The following is a 9,498-nucleotide window of genomic DNA, read 5'->3' on the forward strand; positions in this document are numbered from 1 at the left end:
CTTTCTAATCTTCAAGCGCATTGCATCCATCTTGATCTTGTGATCATCGATGACATCCGCAACATGCAACTCCAATATCATCTTCTCCTCCTCAATTTTTTTTTATTTTTTCCTTCAACAAATTGTTTTCTTCTTCTACTAAATTTAATCCCTCGACAATAGGGTCGGTTGGCACTTCCGATTCACATACATCCTACATAAATAAAATCTATGTCAGGTTGGTCGGCATAATTTTCATAAACAATAAATGAACCAATAGTTATAAAGATAATATATATACCACATCCGAATCATAGACGGGACGAGGGCCGACGGGGGCGGATACCAAAACCATCGCACTATATAAGATGCAATAATAAAAGTAAGAAAATAATACAAGTATCTATGTAAACATACAAGTAAGAATATTTTTCTTTTCAGAAAGAACATAAGAACAAGAGGCTCACGACGGTGGTGCCGGCGATGAGCTCGGCGCGGGTGATCGACGGTGGCGAAGACGGGGACAGGGCATGACGGACCGCTAAACCTAGCCAAATATTGTGGAAAATGGAGCTTGGAGGTCGAGCTTGGAGAGGAGAAAGCTTAAGTAGTGTGGCTCGGGCATTCCATCGAACACCTTGTTTGCATAGGAGGTGAGCTAGAGCACCACCAAGCCCTCTCCCCCTCGGCCAGAAAAAACACAGCAGTGTGCTCTGCTCTTACGCGAGGGGGTATATATAGGCACTTCATTGGTCCCGATTGGTGGCATGAACCGGGACTAGAGGGGAGCCTTTGGTCCCGGTTCAAGCCACCAACCGGGACCAATGGTGGTGGGCCAGGAGCGAGGCCCATTGGTCCCGGTTCATCCCACCAACCGGGACCAAAAGGTCCAGATGAACCAGGACCAATGGCCCGCGTGGCCCGGCCAGCCCCCTGGGCTTACGAACCGGGACCAATGCCCCCATTGGTCCCGGTTCTGGACTGAACCGGGACTAATGGGCTGACCCGGCCTGGACCAAAGCCCTGTTTTCTACTAGTGTGAGGCTTCACGTCCATCACATTTCTGTATGTATATCCATTTGCTCGCTATCCAGGTCGAGCTGGTATACGCTCATTAATAAAAAAATGCAAGCTCATTTTTCTCCATTACGCACGAGAGTGCGTACTATATATTATAGAAGGAGATGGGCTAGAAGAGCCCCTCCACTGAGATGTTACAAATTACAGTTTAAAGTTTGAGCAGCAGGCTCCCTCCCAATCCAGTCCACTCAACGTTTATTTCCACTACGATTATTACTCTGACCTACGCGCCCACTCTACAAGCTTCACGACTTGGTACTCCGCCTCCGCCTCCGCCTCCTCTTCCTCCGGCTCTACCCATGGGGGCGGCAGTGGAAACTGCGGTTTGGTGTCGATGCCTCGCCACCGTTGCTCCTCATGTTCGAGGGCAAACCACGTCTCCCAGTTGGGAGAGTCGGCGGAGTATTCGGCACCTGCGCACCTCCAAGTTGTGCGCCCGATGTGTCCACAGAACCGCCGGCACCGGGATCCGCTGCGGATCGAGGTACCAGTGGTGCGACGGTGTCACATCAGGCTAAGGTAGCGGATGCCTCTACTCCCAGTATCACTTTGCTTGGTGCCTCATCCACTTCCGTCCACATCCGACACCCCAAACCCTAGCAATGGGCCTCTTCGGCAGCAGCAGCGGCAAGGGCAAGGGCACCCCCGGCGCATCTGCATCTGCGTAATGGGGGTTATATGTATAACTTTTGCCTAGATTGTGGTCGTCTTTGCTGTAGTAGTGTTGGACCTTTCCTATGTACAGTATGATCAGACATCAGTATGTAATGGGGGCTTCCATATGATTGATGTTCGTGAAATTGGATGCAATTACATTTATATCCAGTTTGCAGTTTCTGCATGTTTAGTTTTGCCGTCATGACACTATGTTGCGTTGGAATTCAGAGCTGGTGTGACTGGGCTACTTGTTTGCCTGAAATCCAAAGCTTGGATAAAACACTACTTTTGTTTGGATACAGAACCTGACTAACATTTTTATGTGTTGCAGCAAGGACTATGCAGCGCAAATGTCATACAAGTGATCAACCTAACTGGGAATATTTGATATTCCGTATTGGGTTTCAACTCACTAAGTTATGGTGGTCTTCTTGTTTGTGTTCTGTTATGACATGTATAGACTGGATGATCCTATGATGGCATGACATGCAGGTTCTTTGTTACTTCAGTTTGGTATGGCCACCACTATGTCAATTTGGCTCCATTGATTCATTTTTCTTCAGATCATATGCGAGTGGTTAATTCGCTAGGTTCTTGATTTTCTTGCTGGATGTCACCATGTTTCATGTGTTGAGAGTTTCAGACTTTTGATCAATCGATTTTTCATATGCTCAGGACAAATTAAGCCGTGACTATCACACTTTCTTAAGGCAACTAGCTGGCCATGTATGCTCGGCTAGTCCAACATCTGGTCAAGGCTGCTTTTAGAGCAAAGCTAATTCATGCAAACGAGCCGGTCTTTTACTTGCCAAATTAAAGAAAAGAAAGAAAAAACCACAAAAAATGGTTCGGGTTTGTTTGCCTTGTCTAGGAATTAGGACATGTGTGGAAAGAGAGAGAGCTCATTCGAGAGATGATGCCTTGAAAACTTGCAGGGATCAATAGCACATGATGTCTCATCACTTTATCCCTTAGTGAAAACTTACGGAATTGGACAACACATGATGCATCACCACTTTATGTCTTAGTGAAACTTGCAGGGTTTGACAACACATGATGCCTTACCACTTTATGCCCCCAGTGAAGGCATGTCATTTATTGTCACCGACCTTTTTATTTTTTTTAACCAAGGAGCAAGCTGAATTTTGTAGATCTTTAAAGCAGTAGCTCCAGTTCTAGCTTGAGAAAGAAAGAAGCTAGTCAATGGGTTGTAAGAAAACTGAATTGATGACCCGCCAAAAATGCCTTGAAAAGAGGAGTGTTTAACAAAAAACTAGCACTTTGAGGTTTGCGTCCCATTGAACTAACACTGACGATGTCCTGGACTAGGGGGTACTCACCACATCGTCTCCCGATCTGTTAGATTGGCCGAGGACCCCCATGGCCGTATACTCATGGGCTAGTTTGGACAGCTGCCGCATACAAGGAAGATTCCACAAGATTTAGCGATCAAGACAAGGACTCCTCCCCACCGGCGTATTTGGCTAGTACTCATGTTATCCTAGGCCTCTGGTGCATTATATAAACCGAGGCCAAGCTAGTCGATAGAGATATAAAACGTACAATCATACCATAGGCTAGCTTCTAGGGTTTAGCCTCTCCGATCTCGTGGTAGATCAACTCTTGTAATACTCATATCATCAAGAATAAATCAAGCAGGACATAGGGTTTTACCTTCATCAAAAGGGCCCGAACCTGGGTAAAACATCGTGTCCCCTGCCTCCTGTTACCATCCGCCTTAGACGCACAGTTCGGGACCCCCTACCCGAGATCCGCCGGTTTTGACACCGACATTGGTGCTTTCATTGAGAGTTCCGCTGTGTGATCAGCAAAGGATCGATGGCTCGTCTGCAGGTCAACTGCGATGCCGGCATCTTCGTCGCCGGCTCGACTGGTCACCTTGGCTCGACCGAGGAAGGTGCTCCATCTCCGATCGTCATGTTCGGACAAGGGCCTCCATTAACATCAACTTTGATCTCAATCAAGATCATGGAGGAATCATTCATGGAGCTCGGGGGCGCAACGTCAACATTGCCCTCGGGCGACCGTGCTGTTTTTCCGAATAGCAAACTTGTATCCGCTGCCACCACCTCTTAGAGCATCACTTTGACGATCCCTTTGGTGAAATTGTGCGGAATTGAGTCTACAACAACCATGCAAAATTTCGCCGAATTCCGATGAAGGAATCTCCGGCAATCTACGATATACGGGAGCCCTATCAAATCTGGACGGGAATCTAGACGAGTTTAGGGCGTGGTCTCCAGAGCCCAGCTCGGAGGTCCTTTGGAAGATCCAACCGTTCATCTACTGTGGAATTCCCATATCTACCACCCCTCCAAATTTCAGCTCGATTCGACTGTTCAAACTCCGAGAACCTTCTGATGAGTGGACTAATTTTCGGATCCATTTTCTGCGCGAATACGGATTCGACCCGAATTCATGTTTTTATATGAACGTGATATTGGACAACCTTTTTATAGGAATTCTCTTCTAGGTTATTGTGCGTTGTTTTTAAACACGTGCCCGTAAATTTTTAAGCCTCCCCTAAGGTCATCTTCATCATCATGCTGGTGTCAAACCAGTCCGGCAATATTGCTTCAAGGCTGCAGACCTGCGCTAGACACGACGTCACTTTGTTGAGCCAAGCTCAACTTCTTTGGATCATCATCTCGGCAAGCCGAATAAGAGTCCGGCATCGCGAAGGATAAATCATAACCAACATTGCCGCCCCACAGATTACACGGAGTGGGCATACCGGCATCGCCGCACTGTCACTTCATCAAGCCAGCATCGACCACGTCACAACCTGCATCGGCAGGGACGCACTATTGCTTTCTCAAGCTGGTGTCCATCACACCGACCTACTTCGACTCATCGGCTAACATTGAGGCTTCGACATCTCGGCTGGAGCGGGGGCTTCGCCATCTCTTCATCAACCTACTCCGGAGACTTCAGCGTCACTAGCTGACTAGCTCTATCGCATTAGCTGGACCAAGGGCTTTGCCTCGGCAAGCCAACCTTTGCCAGCATCGCCATGCCGGCGCTTTATCGCCCATCAAGCAATGGGTGTGCGCATCGAGTCCTAATTTTGGGAATCACCTTTCTTCGGATTGCTACAACAAATTAACCAGGTGCTATTAATCCTACTATTTTTTGCTTGTTTGGGCTCATTTTTCCCAATGAATTATTACTCTGGTTTGTCCATCATATGTACGCAGGTCTATCAAATGGTTGCCGCATTAACGAGGTCGCATGGTGGTTCGGTTAGTTTCCGTATTGTAACATCCCAAATTTGCAATTTGGAATGTTATACACTAGATCATCATGCATAACATATTTTTCTTGCATTTTGGTTGATCCTAGAAATTTCACGCAACTCAAGGACCTTTGAAGAGAGTTGGAGATTTCGTTATTTTCATATTTGAGAGTTTTCTCGAATTGATCATTTGATTTATTTATTTCATCTTCAATAATTTTTCCGATATCAAAAATATAAGAGAGGGAATAATATGACTTTCCCAAAATTGAGGAAAAATGAAGATTTAATATATAGATCAAATTTTGCTTGCCGGAGTTTTCTTTGCTTTTTATTTGGATAGGTTAAAATGCGTGTTTTCAAAAAAATTCATTTTAGGTCCGGAGTAAAGTTCATTTTGTTTGACTCATTTTTAGGAGTCGGGGAAAATTTACTTTAGGAATTTTGGAGTTCGTTTAGATTTTCTTTTCTGTGTTTTTCTACGCGCGAAACCGTTTAAAAAAATCCAGCAGGCCAGCCGGGACAAGGCCCAGGCCAGCCACTGCCTCCCCAGCGCAGGCAGCCGGCCGCGCCAGGCCTTCGCGCGTGCCAGGCCCTCTTTGTTTCCTTGTAGGACTTTAGTCCTACTCCGTTTCCTCTTTTTCTTTCCTTTTCCTACTCTATTTCTTGTCCCCTACCCCAAGAAACCCCCTCCCCTCACCAATATAAATACCCCCACACCCCCCCTCTCCTCACATCAAAACCCGAAGCCCTCTCCTCCTAAGCCGCCGCCGCCCGGAGCCCCTCGCCAAGGTTGCCCCGCGCCGCGTCTCTTTTTCTTCCCTCGGTTCGGTTTTTCTTCTAAACCGTTCCGGTTCTTTTCTAAACCGTTCCGGTTTTCTTTCCGGTGTTTGTTTCGGTTTTCTTCCGAAACCCTAGATCGGTTTTCCGTTTCTTTTTCGGTTTCTTTTCCGAAAACCCTAGATCGGTTTTCGGTCTTCTTTCGGACCGTTCGTCTCAACGAACGTGATCACCGATTCTTTCTCGGTTAACGACGTCCGTTCATTTAACCGCTCTTCGTTTTCTTTCTCGTCGGTTTTATTCCGCGATCGTGATCTCAGATCCGATCTTCGTTCTAGTCTTTCTTCTCGCTCGTTTATCGGAATCAGGTGATTCAAGCGCCTGGAGTTTCGTTTCGAAACCGCCGTTCTGTCTAATCAACTTGAACAAGTTTTTGCCCCGGTAAAATTTGACCTAGTTTCAACTTGCTAGAACCGAGTTGTTTTCTTTCGCCATTTGGTTTTCCGTCGTCCGTTCGGTTCGTTCTTTCTTTGCAACCGGAGTTCTTAAATTGAACTTTCTGGTTCGTTCTCTTGTTCGAGTTTTACCTGTGCATTAGATGAGTACTTATTGTGTGCTTGTTGTTTGTCTGCGATAGATCACCCGGATTGCGCCGCCAGTTACTTCGAAACCCTAGGTCTCGCGGATCATCAGCAAGGCAAGTAACACTTTGATCATACCTTTTCTACAACCCATGTTTTATTGCATTAGATCAATCCTCTCACCTTGCATGATTAGGATCTAATTAAATTGTGGGATGGGAAGTAGATGAGGTAGTACCTATCACCTGTATTATTATGAAACCTTTGGGAGTTACTTCTACGTTTGCTTATTATGCCATGCTATGCTAGCAGACGTGGATTGGGTGAGTGATATCCATGACAGATGTGAGTTGATAATTTTTTAATGGTTTATCTAAGGTGGCCACTTAAACACACATCTGGGTGGATTGAGGCACCTGATGTCTATCAGGACTTGCCTGTTTTATTTTGGACCGCCACCCAGGCTCAAAGGGATCATAAGATAATTCATGCTAGAAACTTCCGTGTGCAGCCACAAGCCATTATGGGCTCTGGCATAGTTGACTAAGTTGTGCGAACTCTTACGGGTAGACTAGCAGATGTAGGGGAAAGTAGGTGTACCGGTCTACCCACATGTAAGGTGCTAGCGCTTCTGAAAGACTGTGTCTCGATCATCCGTCTTCTCAAACACCCTGCAGTGCGAGAAACCAAATGGAGGCGATCGAGTCTTGTGGGGAAAAGTGCGCAAACCTCTGCAGAGTGTACAAACTAATCATGATTAGCCGTGTCCCCGGTTATGGACAACTTGAGTATCTAGTACTTGAATATCATATGAATCTCATCATGTTACTTCTAATTAATATTGTTCGGATTAATTGTTCACTTAATTGGGATCGGAATGCTGTCAACCATTCTCGATGTTTAACAACTAACATGATAGTTAAATAAATTTATTCCTTTGCAGTAGGGAAGAATTGGCTTTACGCAAAACTGTAACCATAGAGCTTTCCACCAACCATATATGCATATAGTATAGCGTTTGATTCCATTACTCTCTATGTGTTACATTGCCAGCATATTCCATGTGCTGACCCATTTTCGGGCTGCAACTTTCATGTTGCAGACTTTTCAGACAACGAGTAAGGTGCTTTTAGGTCGTGGTTCTATACTCAGTGATGCCGTTGGAGTTGATGGACCCATTTATCTTCCGAGTCTTCCGCTGTTATTGACACTAGATGGCCTTAAGCCATATTTATTGTAATAAGTTCTCTTTTGAGACAACGTTGTAACAAGTGTGTGATTGCCACTCTGCTATAAATCCTTCGATGTGCTGTGTGGTGTCAGCATTACTGATCCAGGGATGACACCTGAGCACAGAGAACTTGATCCATTCGGGTCGGGTCGCTACACGTATATAGTCCGGCGAATGCCGCATTCGGAACTCGGACCGACCTGTGCATTCAGGCTTTGCCACGCCTTTACCGCATCACGCCGACGCCTGGCATCGACATTGACTTCGGCGCCATGCCATATTTCTTTTATTACTCACTTTGCATAAATTATTTATTATCCAATGATTTTTTAATTATTATTATTACTATTGTCTCCGGTTTGCATTTTTTTGTGCACAGGAAAATGATCCGGAGACTTCGGCGTCACTCTGCCGGTGTGCATTGATCGTGCTATGTCGCCACTTCGGCGTATCGAGCTCTCCGCTCCGCCACCTCGGGACCGGCTTGGGGGATGGAACCTTGTCCCGCATCAAGCTCGGACCGCGTCATCAATGCCGAACACATTAACCAGCTAAGTCGCTTTCATGCTCAAAGTTTAATTTTTAACTTGTGTTTGGTTCGACCAAGCATTATACTGTTTTGGAAAAAAATTGCTTGTAGAAAATCTCCTTGTTAAAACTTTGTTTGTGGCATGCAAATTCAAATACCCCGTTTACTTGGGGGCTTCCTTCATGAAGCTTTTTCTTCTTGCATATGATTATACTTGTACGGCTTCGTTCCTTGTTCGTGTATTACGCCACAATATGCACCATATTGACTTAAGCGATTTGCAAGCTGGGTTGCCTGGCTCCTGTGCTTACCCGTACGTTCCCGATTGTTCGGCTAGGGAGTAAAGGGAGCACCTCTGCGATTGTCACGACCGGGTCCTTCGAGCTCTGACCTCAGACTGGGTGAAGCCGAAAGCTAGCGCTCTTATTGTTTTCAATCATGGTCGGCACACAACGGAACTCATGAATACAAAAAATCTATTGCACAAGTCTCATAGTAATAATGAGCACCGAAGAAAGGTATCGGTGGGGGTACTATTTTCTTCGAAGATGCTTCTTACACTTCGTTAGTAATATAGCATAAGTTCCCTGAGCGCGCTTTGTCTGTTACAGCCTTATGGCCTGATTGCCTGGTCATCGGAAACACTGTCGATACTCTCGACAGGCGGAGTGCATGACACTTTTCGGCCCTTGGCCGAAGAGGAAGAAGCCGACGGTCGGTTAAGACGCGTTTAAAGTTCGGGTGATCACAAATATGATATAAGTACTTCGGTACATACAATCATTATACATAAAATTCTTACCCAAGTCACTTGGGGACTCTTAAAATTTATATATGAGCTGTAAATGTGTTTTCTTCTTGGTCGTTGTCAAAACACGACAGAAGCACAATCTTTTCTTTCTCTTCCAATTTTCAGATTGGCACCGAACACTTGATCTTGTTCGGACGTCATGTTTTTACTAACATTTTTTGGCTTTCAAGCTTTTTGGCACTTTTAAACTATTTGTGTGTTTCCAGCACAAGTCTCACAGTGCAATGCCGGACACCTTTAGAGATTCGGTAAAAACATTCTCGGATATTGCTATATATGCATCGGTTTCAAATTGTGTCTTCGGTCAATAGTTGGGCTGCCCGGCTCCTGCACTATCTTCCTACGTTCCGCTTTGTTCGGCTAGTAGTGCAAAGGGAGAACCACTGCGATTGTGCTTCCAGCTCACATGGTTAAGCACCTCAGTGGAGAAAGCCGAAAACTGACTGTCACAAATCCCGGTAAACTGGTCAGCGATTCGATGACTGTGTTAAATGACGGGCCATTCATAACAATGGCTGAAGTGTTTACGGCTTGACCTCGACTGTCACCGAACACTACCGGGGGCTATTAACTGGCCTCCCAAACTAAATTCTC

The sequence above is a fragment of the Triticum aestivum genome, chromosome 5A (assembly GCF_018294505.1).
Source record: "Triticum aestivum cultivar Chinese Spring chromosome 5A, IWGSC CS RefSeq v2.1, whole genome shotgun sequence".
Lineage (NCBI taxonomy): Eukaryota > Viridiplantae > Streptophyta > Magnoliopsida > Poales > Poaceae > Triticum > Triticum aestivum.